The sequence below is a fragment of the Chanodichthys erythropterus genome, chromosome 5 (genome assembly GCF_024489055.1).
Source record: "Chanodichthys erythropterus isolate Z2021 chromosome 5, ASM2448905v1, whole genome shotgun sequence".
NCBI lineage: Eukaryota > Metazoa > Chordata > Actinopteri > Cypriniformes > Xenocyprididae > Chanodichthys > Chanodichthys erythropterus.
This window is the reverse complement of record NC_090225.1, coordinates 21,570,001-21,592,803: the sequence shown is the minus strand read 5'-3', so window position 1 is coordinate 21,592,803 and position 22,803 is coordinate 21,570,001. Positions and strand designations below refer to the sequence as shown.

The 22,803-nt window shown below is 38.7% G+C and overlaps 1 protein-coding gene across 3 annotated transcripts in view; it reads right to left on the bottom strand.

The window, feature by feature from the left end:
• The window catches only part of macrod2 (mono-ADP ribosylhydrolase 2), a 601,684-nt gene that overhangs the window by 504,835 nt on the left and 74,046 nt on the right, over positions 1–22,803 (bottom strand). The gene's annotated exons all lie outside the window — the stretch shown is intronic.

Sequence of the window (22,803 nt, the reverse complement as noted above, 5' to 3'; positions counted from 1 at the left end):
GGGGTATGCCACTGTAAAAGTTTGGGAACCACTGATCTAAAGCATACGAAGGCTCCTTACTAATGCAGCATCCGCTTAGGGCTCCAAGTGCTCTTTTGTGTGGTTAAGCCATGTATGACTTATCTGATTGGTCCAAGTGGGAAATATCAACGAGTACAGCACAGAAGCTAAATGAGGCCATTGGAGAGATGCTGTGCTGGATTTTGATGCATCTCACGACCACAGGGGAAGATGTACGTATCTAATGACTATATAGTATTAGGTTGATGGTACAGCCCAAATCACAGTAGGAATCGCACAGGTGGCTCACATATGCACATGTACGCATCTACACAACATATATGTGGGCCATGAGTGTGCGAACGCACACAGATGAATACACATCGATGCACACGCCCTGAGATGTAATTACAGTTCAGGGGAGCCTCTAAAAACAGCAAGTCTGATCCAAACCTTAAGTATACTTCAACAGTCTTGTGTACTAAATATACCACATCAGCTAGAAATTAAAGTGAACACTCTCTGTGAGCATATGGTACAGCAAGGGTTCACATATGTGAATGTTGTTGATATTCCACAACTTGCCTTGTCATTTGTTTATGTGGTTTCCTGACTGACAATATTAGCGAGTTTTCAAATGCTGAGCGATGGCGTTGCTATGTGTCACTCACTTTTCTTTTTCTTTATGAGTTATTTTATTTAAAACTAACTTTTGTCTGCTGCATTTGTACTATTGATTTTACCTCTGAAAAGAATGTAAAATGCAGGCGCATAACCAAAATACTGTATTACAGTATGTCTAATCCAACGCACTTAAGTCGACTGCGAATTAGATCATTATTATTATAAATCATTATTTATAATCATCATATAAATCATTATTTATATCTCTCTCCCATAATTCACAAAAAAAATGGTATCTCCATCCTCTATATTCAAGTTTGTAATACTCTTCTGCATATTAACTCAACACACACCAGCTGCTGTAACTTACAAATCGTTCATTCTGGAGATGAGATGTCAGCCAGAACTGAAGGTATAAAGCAGTATCAAATAGGAATGAGATTACGGCAGTTTTAATTATCAAAGCGCACAGGTGTGCGAGTGTGTTTGAGCGTGCACATTCCCTTTACGGACGTTCTGCATGCAGTAAATCAATCTCCAGTTTCCTAACACCATCAGAATTTTTTACCGCTTGAGCTACGAGCAAAACGGCTTGAAATATTAATATTATGTGCTGTATGGTGAAAGCAAATCAGCTGGATGAGAGTGCCAACAGCAATCTGTATTCTCCAGTTTAAATGATCTATTCAGAACACTAACCTTAAGTACTGGGGGAAGGAGAGTTAAGCGGCTGCTACTGGGGGTGACCTGTGGTGACCCTTTTAACACAATGACCTCACCTCTGGCTTCTTTGTCAGCACATTGTTGGAGCTTACAGATGACCTCATTCGCCCTGGGAAAACCATTGATCAGGTCTGATGTCCTTGAGGCCGGCGCACACTTGAAATTCTACCTTGAATAGGGCACTTCACTTGAGATACAAATACAAAAGTCTCTTAAAAAAAAAAAAAAAAAAAAAAAACTATAGACATAATGATGTGGAGCTTTAAAAAATATCAGGCTCTAAAAAATATACTCTATGTTGCTCAGTCATCTCTTTTGCTGTGGTCAAAGAAAGCCATGACTGATCAGGGGTCAGATTAAAACAGGTGAAACAAGGGTCACAAGCCAAAAAAAGATGAAAAATTGGTGGACAATCTGGATGTTTGACCCCCTTTTTTTAAAGTAATTAGTAGACATTTTTTATGTTTTTAGACATGTGACCCTTTTTTAAGCTAACGGAACACATTTTTCATCTTTTTTGACCTTTGACCTCCCTTTTTTACAATTGGTGAACATTTTTCATCTTTTCAACTTTTGACCGCATTGTAAAGCAACTGATGAACATTTTTCATCTTTTTGGACTTTTGACCTCCATTTTTTAAGCAGAGGAACAGTAGAGATCAGATCATGCTTTGTTATCAGGGACAATGACAGACCCCTAGCTCTTAAAAACAATGAATTGCGTGAAAAGTAATACAGCTGCTCTGTTTTTTGATCATAAAACGTTTATAAGAGCATCTAAAATAAGGTAATGAGAGTTGCTTTCAACAAGAAAGGCAATTACTGGCAAATGCAGAAGCCACATGTCATTCAATTATTTTTAGAGTTTAATTTACCAAAAGAGCCATAAGGGAGCTGACTTTAAAAGCACCATCTTATTCTGATCTCATTTTGTTTCACCTTGCAGGGAGATGTAGTCATCAACTCCTAGCATATCTATTCCCAAGTGTGTGATGTGTTTGCTCCCATTCTGCCTGGCCTCGCGTTCACTGCAAACCTTTTCCCTCAGCTCAGCGCAAAATTTTCCAAAATAAAATAGCAAAAATTCATCCTAACGAGCCACTTGCTTTCTGTTCTTCTTCCGCACCTTGTATTCAGTCCAAGACATCTTGCACATCAAAGCTGAAACCCCTCATTGTGTGTCTTTAAAAAAAAAAAGAAAGAGAAATTGAGGTCACAATATCAGGCCTAGGGCACCGATGTGGCCTCCCACATGCCTGGACTCCACAAAAAGCAAGTTTATAAATCACGTCATCAACACAGATGATACGGATGTATATTTTCAGAACGTGCAAAAATATGCGTGCGCATTGCTTGTACTTCTGCTTGGGCTTGAGGTTTGAAGAGCCCTTATTAAATCATCACTGTGACATTTCAGTGTTTACATCCGTTTATATACTTCACAGCAAACCAAATAAGGACAGACCAGTTTTAAAAAACGGATACATTCCCTTTTCTGTAAGTTCCGATAGAGATGGAAACCACAACATATCTTATGCATGTCCTGAAGAGACAGCTGCGGTCTGGGCGTGGAGCCACGGCCACATGTGCTCTGCTGTCACCACGGTCATGTGGTGAAACAAATAAAAGGAGTCAAAGCAAATGTTTAAAGAACCAGACAGAAAATAAATGTCCAAAAAAATAAAGAAAACCATAACTAAAAAATATGACAAAGAATGATGCGGTGATACTTTTCCTTTAGGGCTAGGTAAAAATTTTGTTTTTCCAATAAATTAATTTTAATCTTAATTAATAATCTTCATTTGAATGTTCCTGATCTCAATTCTTAAAATCCAAAAAGCAATTTTTTACTCTATGAATATATTCAGTGGCTGTGAGAAAATATCACTGAACAAATTACTCTAATAAGCCTGTTACTTCCTTTTTTTGGACTAAAAACAACAAGGATTCCCAAAACGATTTATTTGTATGAGCCACTTTTTTAATGAAAAGTTCAAAAACAAGTTACTTTGTTGCCTTTATCCGTTTCTACATCGAGTTGTGTATTGCATCAACTAAAAAAAAACAAAAAAAACTAATGGTCTTAATCCAAAACATTTTTTTTTCATGTTCAGTGTTCATTTTCCAAATTTTGAAATACACTGAAACAAAGTTTTTTTTAACAGAATTAGTAGAGAGAGATTTTTTTTTTTATCTGTAAGCTAAAAAAACATTTTCTTAATGAATATCTAAATCAACTTGAATTGACAGCTTGTAAATAAAAATTTATTTGAATCAGGAAATCTGTATTGATTACCAGCACTTTTCATATTTTAAGGCCTTCGAAGCTGTCCTGAGTAGAAATACAGCAACAACAAGGAGTTGTCTACTAAGTACAAACAGCAATGTGTCTGTCTCAGCTGAACACTTCTGATCGAATCACCTGAGATGGATCTTGATGTTGAATGTTAATGGGGCCTATCATTTTTTTCTCCATCCTTAATGTACTTTTCAAACTCTCTATCCAATTTCTTCCCTATCTTCTAAAGTCCTCCCTATGTCCCCTTAAGTTCTAAAATACAAGACTTAGTATTTCTCCTCATTATGACCAACGACCTGAAACTCTAAGGCTGCAACAACTACAATCTCCCATCATCTAAATGAATCCAATTTTTTGCTTGACAGCACACAGCGTGCATACATCTATCTCCCCTTAAAATCATCTGACATTAATACAAGTTAACAAAGACTCGTCTATTAAGGTGGCAACAGCAGCGACACTTTGCCGGTGGAGCAGGTTGAATTATTGAACAGGGAAAATGACTTACAACTGCAGTGAAGTGGATTCCTACCTCCAGCCAGCATCTGTTAATGCAATAACAAGCGACAACGACCGTTTCCTGCAGGCGAGTGCTGGGTATGATAATTTGATGTAGAGCATCATATGTTTTGAGAACGTCCGTTTAATTGACTTTACTAGATGAGAGACATTAATTCATGTCATCCATTAACTAGCTTAAATGATCTTTTAAAAGGTGATATATCTTCCTGTGCCCTTTAGCAGATTTGTGCGGCCCGTTCTCTGTCGCTGCATCGACCCACCGGGGTATTTGTCCAGAATGTCTGCTCTTGTTGGGAATAATCATTGCATTCCCTCGGAAAGTTCCTTTGTGGTACAATCGTCCTTTAGCCCTCGGAGGACCATGTCGGGCCCAGCTTCGATCTGGTTAGCATTCCCGTTTGCGTGAGGGCCAAAGTTTAAATGTCAATGGCGTATCTGCATGCCGGTAAGGCGACCCGCCAGATATATGCAAATGACAGATGGTGAAGACATGCTGTAATGCCAACTGGTACACTGGTGTTATGTATGCTGATTTGATGTAGCCTACTGATAGGACCGTAAGAGGAAGATGCAATCAGATTATTTTGACACAAATAAGGTTAAGTTTAAATGTCAATGTGTTATTGGTATGGAAATGGAAAAGTATTTTTGTTACACCAGAGCATTCAATTAAAATCTACTGCCTGAATTAAGTGAAACACTATCAGAGAGCCTAGTAACTGCCAGTGGGAGTTTTTCTGAAATGGACTAATCAATGAGTTCTCTTTAGAGAACCGTCATATATAAGACCTGTTAAAGTTCACTTGGTCTTGATACTCAAGTACTGATAATATCAGAAATGTGATGGTCATTCAGCATTGAAAGAGTGAGAAAAGCTGCAAACACCTTCTAGAAAAATTTTCAATGGATTGATCTAATAACCATATTAAGTCAAGAAACAATAAAAATAACTTTAAAGGAGAAACCTATTATACATCTTCCAGCCTTAATTAAAAGTTCACACCCAATTTAAGGCAATGTGATGTTAAAAACACACAGCTTTCAAAAAATTAGAGCCTAGGCAGGTGTCTGCCGATCATACCAGCAGCAGTCTGTCAAGTTTAATTCCAGTTTCACTTGCTTAATTATCGGTAATTATTTGGCAGTATGATACACGCTCCAAACCACTGATTCGAAACAAAATATTCGTAAAACTTCGAAGCTTCATGAAGCAGTGTTTTGAATTCACCCATCATTAGATATTGTTGAATAAAGTTGTTATTTTGTTTTTTTTTGGCGCACAAAAAGCATTCTCGTCGCTTCATAACATGAATTAGTCCACTTTCAAATACAATTTTCCTGATAATTTACTCACCCCCATGTTATCAAAGATGTTCATGTCTTTCTTTCTTCAGTCAAAAAGAAATTAAGGATTATTCTCCTTATAGTGGACTTCAATGGCCTCCAAACAGTTGAAGGTCAAAATTACAGTTTCAGTGCAGCTTCAAAGGGCTTAGAATAGAATAAGAGTCTTATCTAGCGAAACGATCGGTCACTAGTGTTGTCACGATACCAAAATTTTGACTTCGATACGATACCCAACTTCAGTATCACGATACCGATACTTAAACGATACTATGGCAAAAACCTAAAACAGTAGGAAAAGTAAATAAATAACATATGACAGAACTGTGGCTAGCATTTTTATTGGCCACAATTTTGATGTTGGTAAATTACATTTTATATGATTAAAGCTGACTTTCTTATGCTTAAATTACTTTGAGTCATTTTACTTGATTTAGAAGATTTAAAACACTTTCAAACTTTTAAATGCAGACTGACCACCCAAATCAAGATTACATTTTATATCAGCTGGTATGTACAGGTGGGCAAGAGGTGGACAATGTATGAGCATGAGCTAGTATGAGAACAAGTTATTTGTGTTATGCTATATAAAAGAACAAAGAAGCAAATTACAAAAACAGTAGTAAATTAAAAATAATCTTTTTTCAGATACACTAAGTTTATTTAACATATTTAACAGGTTTTGTTGTTTGATTAACATTAATGATGGACAGGCCTATTTAATTGGGCTGCTGAATGCATGGACGTAACTGACAAATATCCAGTTATTACCCACCTGTTTACGTCCACTTAAGCCATAACCGACTGTATTCACGCGAGATACTCCACATGATGGACATTTAGACATCTGTGTGCACGTGTATTTGACTATTCAGACGCGTGGAAAACTGATCGCGCGCGCGACAGACAGAGAGAGAGAGAGAGAGCGAGAGAGAGAGAGAGAGCGCTTCTGTTGTGTGTCATTCAGCGCAATTCCGCCTATCCCTCCTTCACTAACTGCATGTAAATAACGAATTGTGTGATTGGATTGTAATTTTGTGCTACGACGATCTTCGACGACCATTTGGCTGTAAACTTAAATTATATTCAACTCGCCAAAGTGGCTAGTGGGAGTGGCTGTCATCAAGCCCTGCATGTAAGTGTTTTGACAGTGAGAATATTGATTACTGTAAATAATTAGAGCAATGTTATTAAAGCATAAATTGGTTTAATATAATTGTATAGTCCCTTCACATATTTGTTTTTTAAAATTAATTTTATTTTAGCAACCAGATATCACTTATTAGACTCAATAATACACCTCTTTGCGGATGTCTGCTTGCATGAGTAATATAAATAACACTCATTTAATTTTTGAGAGCATAAACATAACGCTGGTATCACATTCACTAACCTGTCGCTCTTTAAATTCTCTGTACAAATCGGGATGTTTGGCAAGTTGGATGCTCCCTTCGCTTGCGTTATTTTGTAACGTATTTTGCAGACGGGCTTTGTGGTGTCCGTGGGCTTGCCCTGACTGTCGGCAATGTAAGCAAAATAATGCCATATTTTGCTTTGTGCATCTGCCGTTGCGCAGTTGACAGGAATAAACACGCACTCAATGTGCCTCAGAAGCAGCGCGCTGCACACACACTGCTCCCTGCTGTCGCACATTAGGAAATACAGCTGGCACTCAAAGTACCGGTACTAATAAAATGAAGAACCGTACCGTTTCTAAAAGCAGGGTATCGCGATACCTTTCTAGTACCGGTATATCGTGCAACACTATCGGTCACTTTTGAAAAAAATACAACTGTATGTGTTTATAAACACAAATGATCGCCTTGCACGTGCTTCCGCTTTCCGTATTCTTCAAAAAGCTTATGCTGTATGTCCTACGCCTTCCCTATTCTACTTACGAAAAAAAAACGGAACTGGCGCCGCGTTCGTTCCGTAAGTTGAATAGGGAAGAATAAGGAAAGCGGAAGCACATGCAAGGCGATCATGTGTGTTTACAAAGCATATACAGTTGTATTTTTTTTTTCAGAAAATGGCAGATCATTTCACTAGATAAGACCCTTATTCCTCGTCTGACAGAATTTATATTTTTGGGTGAACTAACCCTTTAACAGATTATTGAATGGTGTAAAACATTGTTCATTGTTAGTTTATGATATCTAATGCATTCATTAAATGTCAATGAATTTACCATTTTGTACAGCGTTACCAATTAATTTAATGCAATTTATGAATTACTTCTAATCAAATTCTGCTGAAATCTACCTAGATTTCTAGATTAGAGTTCTGTGGGTGTAGATCCCGTGTGGGCCTGCATAAGTCTTAACTCGCCTAGGGCACTAAACAAGCCAAGAACACCACTGGTGCCCCCTCAAAAATGATGCATGACGCCCCTGAGTTCTGACTCAATGTACTGAGTCATTCCACTCAAAACATTCTGAAGAAAATTCAGGATCAGGAAAATCATTGTTCATCACAAAACTGGACACTTACAGTAAATAAAAATAGCCTCATCATGCATGACCGCTTGTATCATATGAACCTCTTTATTCCACTTCTGTCCTTGAAAACATCATAAAAATGAGAACTTTGAGTGCTTTTAGAAAACCAAGTTCCGAGGGAAATGTACAGCTGGAAGAAAAAGCGCCATGCAGCCTGTGACAGTCTGACCTTCTGCAGGAACCGTGAGACTAACACCACCTCCCTACGGCCCTTCTTACACAACACTTCAGTCTGCATCAATACACTTACACTTAACCACAACACAGGCCTGTCTCCCCCCCGAGGCCTCTGCGTCTCTCTTTGGGACGATCTGGAAGTAGGTCTGGCTGCCTCCACTACGACTCCTGGACAATCAGTGGTGTCAGCAGGCTCTAAATACTGGCTGTCACCATTCATCTGAACATCAGCCATGTCACATCAATGCTTCAAGGTCTCTGTATCACTGCCCATGTGCTAGGTGAGGAGAGATGGGTGGTTGTATACTGCATTAGCAGTGAGGAGTTTGATGAAGGTCAGTGTGAAGAGTTACAGCATTAGGGCTGCACGATATTGAAAAAAAAATGACATTGTAATATTTTGTTTTTCTGATATATACTGCGATAAGAAAATAGTTTTACCAGATAACTTTTTTCTGTATCTTTTGTTGTTTGATTAACATTAATTACAGACGGCAGCAGGTATGTGTCACTTTAAAAGCTAATGCACAGATCCAATATAATGACACATTGAATGCCTCCTAGCTTTAAGGTGGGGGGTAATCACACAGTTTCTGCCAATCTCATGTTAATCTTAAGTACATATAGAGCAATATTTTATCCTTCGTATCTCAGAAAAGTCTTTAGTTTTATCATATTTATAAAATATAGATACCCTGTACTGAGTCTTTCTGAAAAAAGCAGAGCTCCTGGAGACGTGCCTGCCGTCAATGCTGTGGGCGGATCTAAAGAGTCACCAGTGAGCGCAGCTTCTGCGTAAAGACCTTCTGCATTATAAATAAAAATGGAACAAAAACAAAATACCAACAAAATACAGGCATCTGATGCAGCTTTACTCACCACCCACGATCTGCAAACCCAGCGCCTTATTTACAAAGCATTCATCACTGAAATCCCGGGAACAAACAAACATACATGCACAACTCCGTTGCTGCCCCGGAAAAATAAACTCCATCCACTGTTCCCTTAATGCTGAGTTCTTTGGGAAACTGAAAAAGTTAATATTTCCCTCACAAGCAAAAACACACTCTTTTAGTGACAGGAGCTGTGTCTCATTTCGGAGGCTGCGTCCTCCGGAGGTCGCATTTGAAGGCTGCATACGTCATCAAGGATGTCATATTTAAGAAAAGTAACCGTAATAAAATTGACTGATATTCATTGTGAGGTGTAAAATACTGTAATTTCTTTCTTACTTTGCAATCTAATGGTTATTTTTCTTGCCTTGATGATGTATGCAGCCTTCAAAGGGAGCAGCCCCTGAATTGAGACACAGCCATTGTTGAAAAATCTCTCGGCTTCCGTATCCCGAACGAAGCGCGTTGATGGGGGTGCTCTTGCTCTTGCTCTGGGTGGTGTGTGTGCATGCTTATCAGGGAGAAGTGCCTATACAAGCAATTCCGTGCGAAACATGTCCACAACCAGAAGTAGTATATTTGGCACAGAAATACTCCGTCATATGTCCAACTCGTGTTTTGAAACTCTGGCCATGTAACTCTTTAACAGTGTAAATAAAGTCAGAATGCATGAAATAGCATTACACCCCCCCCTTTAATAAAGTATTAATTTCTTAAAAAAAAACGTTTAAACTCAAACTTTTGAACAGTAGTTTATGTATCCATGTATCAATTGTATATCACACTGTATATGTCCGATTGCGTGTGTATGCACTTTAGGTTTGACGTTGCCACTTCTAGGCGCTGAGATTTTTCCCATGAGCATTAATATAGACTGTCTGGTCGAGCAGATGCGACTGTATGTCACTAAGCTGCAGAAAGGTTTAAGTGCTATTGTATCACACCAAACAACAAACCAATTACTTCCCATCAAGCGATTCTTAAATATTACAAGAACATGGTTAATCTGTGTTTGCGAAGTAACACTGCACAAATTTCATTTTCAATTTCTCAAATGAAAAAAAAAAAAATCTAGCAAAGCTACTGCAATCCAATGATCCACTAGAAGACTCTAAGGAAATAAGCTGGTCTAATCCACGTCTCTCAGCTGCTTAAGGTCTTCCTATGGCTGCCTCTCCCAGATGACAAGCCTCAGAGAGCCAGGACAGTCCCTAAATGGACACACGCATGGCTTAAAGTGACAGATGACTGTTTACCGTGACATTCTTGTGGTCTGTCCACCCATTCTTTAACACACACGCACATACACTCGCTCAGAAGGCCAGTGTCAAATGAACATGAGGAGATGACAGGAAGTGAGGCGCCGCTAGCTGGCAAAAAAAGAACGCCATTACAAATCTCTTTGGGATAATTTGGCCATGGACAATGCCGGTGGCATGCAATTTGACTCTTTGATGTCGACAGTCAAATACTTTCTCCGACCCCCAATGAAGACCAAGAACAGATTGCAGTATGAGTAGAATGAAAGGCACACTGAACATTGAGCCGTAAAGATACCAATCATGATAAAAGCAAAATGATTTGTGATTTAATACAACGAGGACTGGTAATCTCTGAATAGACATTTTAATGACCACAAGGCCATTTCCATCTATGGCATTAACCCCCTCAAACACACAATCTCACATGAACAAAAGTTCTTGGACACTACTAGAATGGGTGATGAGATAAAAGGATAGACCTGCTGGGATTCTGGATGCATTAAAAATGAGGTCAAAATGCTGATGAAGTAAAAAGACAAATGCCTCTGTTTCTAGACACAAATCTTTCTGTTGCAAACTTGCACTGTTACAATTATATTTCAAGTATCACTGCAGGAAAATCACACAAGCAAGTCTTCCTGCACAAATGTGATAAGCTAACAATAGCGGGTGTCAAAAAGACAATAAACAGACAACATTAGGGATATTAAAGTTCAGGATGACACAATTAAACTGATAAGAGTTTTCGTATTTTTGTTGATAATCAATCAGTACAGAAACTAAAATTCCCCATGCTATTTTGTAGACTAAACACTGGAAAGTGGATATTCATTTTGAGATTTGCTGAAGGCTACATTTAACAGCGTTTACAATATATATCATTATTAGTTTTAGTAAGATTAAATTTGCGTGAGCATTAGATGATGGCAATCTATTAACTGATATAAATACACTTAAAAATATACAATATCGGACAATAACCAATATGTTACAGATACACTGTGCATCTCTGAGACAATATGTCTTTTCATTGTGTCTTCACCAGCTACAAGTAAAGGCAAATAATAAATTACTCTTAAAAAAAAAAAAAAATCTCTAATCTCTTTTTAAAAAAATATAAATACACATTCACAAGAGTTAAATGGTATTATCATTTAAAGAAAACAAAAAATATAGGCTGAACAGAATTATGTTGCAAACACTGGTGTAACCATATGAAACATGAAAGTTTCGTCAGCGTGTGACATGCAGTGAGAGGAAGTAGTGAAGGTTTTGAGTGTCACAGTTGTAAATGAGTTCAGGAGCCCGACTTCATTTAGGGGCTGACAGCTGTGCTGATAAGAACAGGATTACGGAACGACAAGAAGTGGCAAAGCGTTCAGTCTACAACACGCTCTCATCCTGCACAAGAGAAAATCCTTCTTTTTCCTGAAGGATATTTCTCTCTAGAGACACTGGGAGCTAAGACAGCCTTCATGCATGTGTTATGTAAGACTTTTTTTTTTAAGCATTCTAATATGTACAAAAGTTGACATGATCTGAAAGTGATTCATTCTATATCTATTGATAATATATAAGCACACACACACACAATCATTATGGCAGCAAGAACTGCGCAGGTAAGCGCCTCTCAAATTTTCTTGAAAAAAAAAAAAAAAAAATCTCCTTACTGTTCTGCTCACATTAGCATTTTTCTCTTGCCCTCTTTTCTTAACCAGTGAGAACATGACAACAATACAAATCCTGTCTGGGGATTAGGATGAAAATTTCCCCCCATTTTTTTTTTTTTTTTTAAGTTGCTAATTATTTCCCTGCTCTAGTATGCAGACGTTTCATTTAAACACAAACGAAGATGAAGTTCTGCTCTCCTCAGTTTTGGAAAACTCTGCCGGGTTGCCTGGCAGGCCCGTTCTTCATTTTCAATTAATAAGCCCTACTATTATTAGCAGGAAGGAAAACTGGCTTTGTATTAATGGCGTCTGCGTTGTAATGAAACATTAAATATCTGCTCACAAGATGAAGCTCTAAAACGTCAGTTGAAAATGGAAACGGCCGTGATTTGTGTGGAACGGGATTTGAAGGCACAGGTTTGATCAATGAGGTGATCCAAAACTTGAGTAAGGTTCTATAAATGTTTGCCTGAACTGCCTAAGGAGAGATGAGCAGGGTTACAAATCAGTCTAACAATAGATCATTTACATATCTTACCCTAAAAAGACAAAGCCCTGTGTCCCTGCCCTTCCAAGTTCCTGTGCGGAAACATCTTCCATCTCTAATAAAACCCATTTTATATTTTCCTGTCTACAAGCGCCATCTCTAAACTTCAGTTTCCTGTGAGGCATCTCGACACAATGGTTTGTGTTCCTCCACCCAGCCGACCGCTTCTGGAGCAAGAGGTTAACGTGACGGGGTGTCTATTTTGTCCTCATCACCAGTGGCTGACAATGTCTCCATGAGCTCGGTCATTAATCATGCCTTTCCTATGTGTGGCGACACAACAACAGTGGGGGACTGAGGGGGTGGTGGGTGGTGTCTAACTTGACACGGGCCGTCCCACCAAAGCCCTATGAACCTGTATGAAGAGGACCGTTCACAATAATGCTTACCAGGTCACTAATCGAATTATGTCAAAAAGAGCATAAGGCACCAAATTCGTTTAGCCATTGTAAGGAGGCCAAGACCTCCAGAGGTCCCTGTTAAAAAAAAAGGAGATGGAAATTATGCACGATTATGTGTGGGTAGTCAGTAACTTTTTGTTGTGGACATTGTTGCCAAACAAAAAAAAAAGCACTATGCAAATTGATCATGTAAATCTAGTTTCTAACTCCTGCACTTCTCCCTCCCTCCTTGCTCATTTTCATAAGCCAGATGGCCATGGTTTTGGGCTAATTCACTTAGCCAAGCATAAGTAATTCCTCACATATATGCATGGCCAATCCATTATTAGATAACGCACAAAAAGAGCAAATATGCAGTTCCATTCAAGATGGATTCATCCATCTATCATTGGGGCCGGAGGTGGGGAAATAAGTCTCCTAGGTCAGCAGGCATCGTGCATTGGCACACGGTCAGTTCTGCGGGGCCTCTGGACCCTAACTGGGGATCGACTTAATTATCCCTTCGATGACAGAGAGGATGATGGCAGGTGAGAGAAGGCAGGGGGGTGGGGGATATGGGGGAAACACTGACGAGGGTGGAATGCCAGAGTGTCCAACAGGGTCCAGCAGCCGCATAGAAGAAAGGTGTGGGAGGCGAGGGATTTTTGAATTTATGAGGGCATCTCACGCATACATTTCTCCACTGTAAAAAAAAAACAAAGGACAGCTGGAAAAACAGAAAGTAACATATCAATCAGGTTCTCATAATAATGAAACACTTGGGTAACTTTGAATACAACGTGTTTGAATATGATTACAGGGCTCCAGATTAAAATGCAACAAAAATAAAATGTGCAACAATAATTTAAAATCTAGTCAAAAGTTTTCAGTGTGTATATATACATACACACACACACACACACACACACACACACACAAACACCACAGTCATAGTTGTTCAAATCTTAAAAAGGCTATGCACTATGATCTTAAGCCTTAAACAAACAACCACTTTTATCAACCAATTCTGTAATTTGTCATCTAAAAAAAGTAATTTGCCTCCTAAATGTCTAATTTTAGTAGCTAATGACACCTTTGTCGTTTTTTTTTTTTTGTCTGGATCCCTGAATTGTCTGAGATAAAATATCTAATTCTGTGCAGCTGTATTTAATTTGAATCTTAAGTAGGCTCAAATTGAAATAAATTAACAGAAACGGTTCATATTGTCCACAGAGTGATTAAATAAAATCTTTAAAACCTCACCTCTGTTTTACAGCTACGATTGGTTTCATGAGGCAGACTGTACAACCTGGTGAGAAAATAGGAGCTGACCAGCTCCGCATTCACCTATATGTCTTCGGCATACTAAACAGGCTGAAGGTGAACTCTAGCGACAGACTTCAGATGCGAAAAGGCTACATCTCACTCTTTTCTCCTTTGAAGCTGACTGACACTGACCTCTAATCTGTGTGCGTGCAGCCTTGAGTAAAAAAGAAATTCAGTTGTACGCGTTGCATTCAATTGTTGTTCACAGTGTGAATGGCCAGATTGACAAGACACTCGATCCATTCATCAATGCCGCAGAAATCGATTGCGTCGAAATCAGCAGCAGAGCTTGCAAGATGTCCAGGCTTTCCCATCACTTTAATTAACAGCTTTAGAATTGATCAAACAGTGAGGAAGCCAATTGAACAGATGCGTTTCATTAGAATGTGCCCATTAGCTTGTTTTCAACAAGATAACGTACGTTGAGGGAGCTGAACAGACTACACAGACACTAATGAAAATTATCAAAATGAGTCATTTGTTAAAAATAAGCACAAAAAAAAAAAGGTCATAGATTCTCAATTCGATTGTCGTTGGCAGGCCAGAACCATCTCTATCCTAGAACATATTCAACCTTGACTGTCCGACATTTACGGGTCTCTCCAGAGATCCTCTTCGGGAACGAGCAGCTTCCAACAAGCCGGAGCCGTGGGGCGTTACTTTATAGCGACAGCCAATGGGAGCGTGAGGACTCTTTAAAAACACATCGTTCCACACAAACAGGAGTGTGAGGTCACACTTTGCTAGGGGTGAGAGAATGACAACAGATGTAGCGAGTTGGGAACAGACACTGGAGCCAACAACAGCAACAGAGGGCAGGAAATAACAAAGTGCGCAGATGGGAGAGATGACAAGGTGCCTGATGTGTTTAAAGCACGTTAGAGTTGTTGAAAGAAAAAGCCAGTGGTGGGACTGCGAGACAGAGTCTTGGAAACTATCAGTATAAAAAAAAAAAAGGTTGAGGCAAACATGCAAATTTAATTTCAGAAAGTTTTCTATTTCCCCCTGAATTCACTGGATTGTTACAGATAGTCATTAATATTCAGTATTTACAGTAAACAACAATGAAAAAAAAAAAATCACCATACAGAATAAGATCTTTCAACTCCCTCAAAAACTCATAAATCTTCTTCTAAACCAGTTAATGCTCAAACATCAGACCCAACACCTTCGCTAACACACTGTATAACTCCATTAAAAGGTTTTGTTAAAAGGCGGCAGTAAATCTGTGGCGTCTGAGAGGCTCCTGATGCCCAGGCGCCAACTGTGGCCTCGCAAGGATGTTTTCCATCAAAAGGCCTCCTGGGGAGGTTCGCACAGTGCCATATTCAAGGGCTTCATGATCCATTAGGCTGCCGGAGAGAAGCAAAAGCGCAGAAGGAGTGCAAGTGTCTCCTAGCCGTGTTCGTCCCCCACCCCACCGAAAAGCTGCGAGATCAGTTACTGCAACATCCATCTGAAATCCGTTTCTGCAAACACCGTCATCACTAATTTATGGCTGGGGAGGCCCTCGGAAACTCATACAATTACTACTGAACAAAGAGCTTTACTTCAAACTGCAATGATGATTTAGGCCCGATACACCCTCAGAGCAGATATTTCCCATTAAAAGCCCATTCCAAAGGCTTCCAGAGGACATAAGTCAATAGCTTAATGTTTGCCAGTGCAGTCATTATTAAAGCCCTTGAAAGAAAAGGTACGGCCTGTGAGATGCTAATAGAATTGATTAAAACATAATTCAATGGAAAAGTATTTTTAAAAGCAGATCTGGCTTTGTTGATAAAAGTACCATCGTAAGTTTTAAAGCTCTGGCTTCTACTATCGCAACACTTTGATCGTGAATATTTATGCATTAGGAAAATCATTAATTGCACTCGTTTCGAAAGTACATTACTGAGAGGAAGACTAGACCTCAAATCTTTTCCTTTGAGAGGAAGGGATCAAAACATGACCTCATAATGCGCTCTCTGCCAGTCATTAAAAGCGTGCAGTTGAGAACCACATTCAAACACCCGCTTGCAAATGAGAACACTATTGAAAATAATTCTATTTTGCATTTTCCTAACATTATTTAAAAAATGATTAAATTACAAATTAACAGAATTTGACTGAAAGCAAAATTCTCTTTTTAATGATTATTCATACTCTGTGTGGTCACCCATTTTATTTTATTTTTATATTTTCTCCTTCATATTCTCCATGGTCCCTGCTGTTTCAGAAATTAACATCAGCTCATTAAATGTACTGTTCATCTACCCCTTACAGCCTTGTTTTCACTTGTCAAATGAATTATGACATCCATAAATGAAAGGTTGACTGAGTTGTTTGGTAACATTTAGACAGGTCAAAGTGATCCAGCTTGTGAATATCTGAAAAACAAGAAGCAGGATTTGGAGGAAACTTGCCTAAAACCAAAAAAAAAAAAAAAAAAAAAAAAAGAGGCTGTGGCTTCACAGTTTATGAGAACAAATCAACAGGGATGACGTTAGTAACAGCATTTCATAGATTTGTGACCTTGTAAAACGGTACATTCACTTTTCTTATACTGGACTGAAAGTTGAAAACACACAGCAAGGCAGAATTTTAAACAAGCAACACTGAGTGAGACGTATTTTGGAGATTTCAGTAAAATAGGGCTAATAAAACTCCATTCAGGTGAACAAACTCAATTTCAGTTCATAATAGATAAACACCAGGTAGAATTGCAGAAAGGTTGCTACCAAACAGATCTGGTATTCACAATCTCTCCCAGGGTAATCTGTATCGATTTGACAATGGAACAAGAAAGGGGTTCGTCCTCCAACAGGGCAAAACACTCGAGACAGGTTATTTAAAAGTTTCACTGTTCCCGGGACAAGATGGAATTCTGATTTGTATTAATCGATTCATTCAAATCAACAAGCTGATGATCCCGTACAGAATTCCCCACGTGAAAAATGCAAATCACCCGCACAAAGCCCGGTCTTTAAACCCAAGCATGGAGAATATACTTTCAAAGGCAATTTATTTACACAGTCTGGAGATGTGCATTTCAAACAGCAACCTTGAGCTGGTTTTCCGAGGCTGGGAGAAATAGGACAAATGGACTGCCTTCATGACCTCTTTGCGTTATTAAAAAAGATGAGGCAACTCGACAGTGAGCTGCACTTAATCTTTGAGCGAATTTCACAACTTAAATATCCCATAGTGACTGACATAAAGAAACAAGAGGGGTGAAAAGACAGGCAAAGTTTCCAGGTAATTGCGCTAGTATAGGCTGTTGACTACGGCTGTCTGTCTGCTGAGGTCCTGGAGCTTTCATTTGCATCAGAAGCACTCTTACCCCAGACCTAAATTACCACAACATCAGATAAGTGTGACTCTACATTTGAAATCAGAGAACATGAGTAAACCAGGAAAGGATTTATGAAAGCCTCATTTAAATTTTGGGTTGCGGCAAGTGGTTATTGTTTACCGTGCAATGCCACAGACTGGAGCGTTTAAATAATACAGCTCTCTTATGCAAAAACTACAGCGGCAGTGATTTGATTAACATCCCCTCCCATAATGGAGGACGCCAGATCCTCCTTGTGGAAACAACAAAAGTATCATTGCACAGAATTGAATGATTATTTACAATTTCCTCTTGCCGAAAAAAAATAAATAATCAAGATAGTCAGTAAAAAGAACAAAGACAAACTGAGGAAGGGTAAATTGCAACAAAGTACCATTGATTAAGCTGTCCTGAAATAAAAGCCTGCAAATATTGTCAATAAAGCAGGTCATAATGTAACCTCTAATGAGTCATTTGGAAAACGAAAGACTCTAAATACTGAGCTAAACATATTAACGAAGGGAAATGAAATTCCCTTTAAAATGTTCCTCAGCACCGGACGTATAAACGCACTCATTGTGTTAAGATAATGTACCCCTCAGGTCCATTTCCTTACCGGGCTCCATTTCAGGGGACAAGGCTCGTTAGCCCCGGTCAGTAGATCGGTGCTTACCGTATGACGCTAAATGGCCGAAGGATATCGTGAGCCACAAAGGACCAGTATCACACATCATAAAGCTTGAATATTAATTAACATCAGTCACACTCATGTTTTTTATTGGCCAATACCTTTTAAAATGGCACTTGCTGTGACACAGAGATTCAGCCCATAACTAAGGAGGGAAGAAAAGGCAAATTAAAGTCAATTAGTTTGAAAAGGAGTGAAACTGCAAGTTTGGTGAGGTGCGGAGGGGAAAAGGTCTGGCGGTTAAGATAAAACGAGGTGGAGAACATGCTTTGCTGCATTAGCTGCAGTGCACAACAAACAAAACAGGATTGAAGTTAAGAAAAGTACTTTGTTTACTTGTGTTGTGAGAGTGTAAATTAGGAAACAAGTCGCTTTTGTTCCCGATTTACATTCAGCATCTGCTTATATCTGCATCCTTTCTGCAACAGAACCTCATAACTGACAGATTTGAAATGCTCTACAGAACCAGAAGTATACAGGAAACTCGACTTAAAATGGATTTCAATAGAGTTGAATGACATGTTTCTAAGATGACAATTTTTATTGACACTTCAGAATTGAATGAAATAATATATTTAAAATTTCATTCACCAACTGGATTCATTTCATCAATCGGCTCATCAAAATGCATTAATCATGACTAGGACAGTCTTCAAGAAGGATATGTGCTGCTGGCTTAGAATTTGGCCAAAAGAAACTATTTTATAAATGTATATAACATTATATAAAACATATAATATTGTAGAGAGAGAGAGAATTTTTAAGCCATTAGAATGATTGCAGGAGGAAGGTCATTACAGAAAGAGAGGTTGACTCAAAATACAAACAGTCCTAGTGTCAGGACCTGAGTTCGAGCCCTCAGATTAATGGCCTGCTAATGGAGAGAGATTGTGAAGAACCCACCTTGAAAATCTGACAGAGAGAGCTCACATAAAGCATTCTTGACCATCTTAGACAGGGAGCATACTGACTTAACTTCAGCATACTTGCAGAACTTATTATAAATAATAAAGCATAGTAACAGCCATGTTACCTTGAAACTACTGCTAAAAAGGCTACAGTTAAGGGCCTCCCTTGAGGTTCTTTTAGACAAGGCTGAAAAACATGGAAATGGTGATCCAAGAAGCAAAAAAAAAATCTTGCTCACACTGACATGTTATTTACACTGATACAGCTTTTAGGTGTGTGTGTGTGTGTGTGTGTGTGCGTGTGTGCGTGTGTGCGTGTGTGCGTGTGTGCGTGTGTGCGTGTGTGCCTGTGTGCGTGTGTGCGTGTGTGCGTGTGTGTGTGTGTGTGTGGAGGGGGTGTTTTACAGTGGAACTAGTGGAAACCATCAAAAATGGCAGGCGGGCTATCGCTAATCATTCAGAGTAGATTAAGAATTGAGACAGATAAAGACCGAGATGGGAATGACCTAAAGCAAAATAGCTTGTTTGTTTAGATCACAGTGGGAGGTTGCGTTCAATGGATGTGAGCTAACATTCGTATTTCTTGCACAGATCTAACATGAGTTAAAACAGAAGAAATGATACAAAATCAAGCAACACCATGAACAACTGTGAATTCCAGTCTTGACAGCTTTGATTCGTCTAAATTCTACAACTGTCACAAATCTGTCAAAACATCATCCGGTCGATGTATAAATTCACAGAATAACCTTGACAGAATTGGGGCTGGTCACCGCTGGCAGATAGCATTCATCTAATATTGCATCACTCTCATCAAAAATTCATATTTTACAGAAAACAAGCATGTGAATGATAGTGTAAACAGTGGGATATTTAAAAACAAAAATAAAATGAGTTAAAAACCTGTATAGACACAAACTCCCCTGCTTTATTTACAAATTAAAACACTTTGTTGTGGCTGGAGACGATGCAAGTAAAGTCAATTTATTACAAACCATCTAAGATTCACCATCTGACATGAAACACTGAAATAATGTGCCGTCCTGGGAATAATGGGCCGGGATGCGACACGTACTAAAGTATGAGGGTTTTAAAAGGGAGCATTAATCACATTCCCCCATCAGCAGTAAATCAGAGGAAGCTCTGTTGAACACTAGCTTGTTAAGTGATGCATAGCAACATTTTTCCCTGACGATGAATCGAGGCCCGTATTTGTGTGACTTTGCTTTGAAAAGAAGAAAAACCAAATCCACTGCAGCAACTTTCTATCTGGTGCTGTCAATTTATGCAGACACCTCGAAATCTCTGCTGGGTAAAGAAGAGAACACTGGCAACTTCCTCAGTCAATACCCGTAAAGGCGCATTTGCCGTACACAAGTACACCTTTCGTATCCTTGCTGGGCTCAGGATAGAAAAAGAGAGGGGACGAATGCTTAAAGGTCCTCTAGTTAAAGGCCCACTGAATTGCCATGGAATGCACAGCATTATTCAATTCACGTAATTCCAACTGAAACGGGAAGACAGGCAGGACATATCAAAAAGCTCCGCCTCTTTTTTTAAAATGGCCAATAGTGTTTCGTTTATACCACAGCTCGGCCAGAGCCATTAAACTTGGCAAAACCTCAGTTTCCTTTTAATCTCTAACTGTTTCTCCTCCTAATGTCCTCTATATCACTTTAAAATACAGCATTCTGTGCAGAATTCAAATGGGTCTGATACCTTTTGTGATCTGAGCCGACTCGCGGTCCGCTGATATGATCCACTCTGTGCTCTCGTGTCTCTGGACTAGAGCAGACTGTGCTCGCGCTGCGGCGGTTCACGTGACACTAACACGAAAAAAGACTTCATTCGTGTCAACGGAAAGCATATTTAAAATGTCTGAATCGTTCCCTGTCCTCTATATAGTGCATTATGTAACTGTGAACACATGACCAATTTCAGCTGCAGCTTAAGCGTTTGTTTATAGTGTGGGGGGGGCAGGACTTCAGATTCTAGAGAGAATTTGATTGGACAGGAGTTCTGACGAGAAGCTGAAGTGCGTTGTGATGTCACGAAAATCCGTGATCCATTTTAACAGAAGTGAGAGACTAAGTTTTGAATGCTTATATCTCCTAAATGCGAATTTTGTCATTGTTTTGGAACACACCAGCTTATTCATAATATTATGGCTAGCATATTCATACTAAAAGCAAAAAAACTTAAAGTCCCCTTGAATTCAAAATTTAACATGGCTCAAAACTAGTGGTGGGCATAGATTAATTTTTTTAATCTAGATTAATCTCACTGTAATCTTGGAATTAATCTAGATTAATCTAGATTAAAATGGCTCATTTGAATTCTGCCGAAAACATTCAGAATATGTGTGCTACCCACATAATGACTAAAAGTAATCCGCCATTTTGTCCGACAAACCAGTCAGGAGTTAGAAGATTAACCTCGGTGGAGTTAAACTTGAAAAATTGTGTATATTGACATCTTTCCGCGTTTAAAACGACATTGATTCTCATGTTCATTCATGTTTATTGGATGCTGTGGACTCGTAGTAAGAGATGATCGGTTTATGAGCCTCTTGAGCCGAGACGCTACAGCAATCTGTCACGACCATGGTCACGAGTCACGACACATTAAAGAGCAACAAAACGGTTTTTATTGTTTGAATTTCTTAAAAAAAACTACAGTTTTAAAGCTGGGACTTTGTTTAATATCATAAGTAACCTGCTCTGTCTTGTCTGTCGACGTGTTGTCAGTGTCCTCTTTGCTCCGTGATGCATTTATCACTGTGTGTGGCGTGACAGCGCCACGGCTTGTCGGACAAAGCAACAGTAACTAAGGGGGGCGGGTCTTTGTGAAGGGTCAATTCGGCTAGGTATACAAAAAATTTCAAGGTGAAAGTCATCATAGCTTGCGTAGTATAGACCCAGCTTCCAACCCGCAGCACATTAACGCCGAAAACGGCCCACCACTACTCAAAACATTTTTTAATCATTTGGTTTTCGAGCTTTCGCCTTTATTTTATTTCCATCTCCTTTTGTGGGCACAACTAAAGGCGAGTACAACATGAAATAATTTGTTACATAAAATTCAGATTATTTGTCACTTGCCATCATTGCCAGGCAATGCACACTACATTCTTTACCATGAAAAATGGAGCACTAAAAACTGAGATCATATAGCAACTATTGATGTTATATATATTTATATATTAAATCAAATTAGAGGACCAGATTAAAAATAAAGAATTATTGTTATATAATGTAGTTTTTTTATTTATTCATTTATTTGCTCTGGTTCTCTAGTTATTATTACATCAGATCCAACAAATGTAAAAATATTCATTTATATATTTATTTGCTTTGAAATAATAAATAAATTAATAAAAATCATTATTATAAAATCATAATAAATTTTATAAAGTATTAAATATTTTACTTATATATTTGGTGAAACAGCACTAGAAATGTTCTAATGTTCAATGTTTTAGACCAAAATATGTGAAATGTACAGAGTGAAAGCAGAGTAGGTAGTGTTTATTTTTTGATTGTTTGTTTTTTGAGACATGGTTCGTGTTTTCCCTTGCTGCAGGATCGGCTGTGATTACCTTTGATCGAACAGCACTCTTGCTTGAGTGA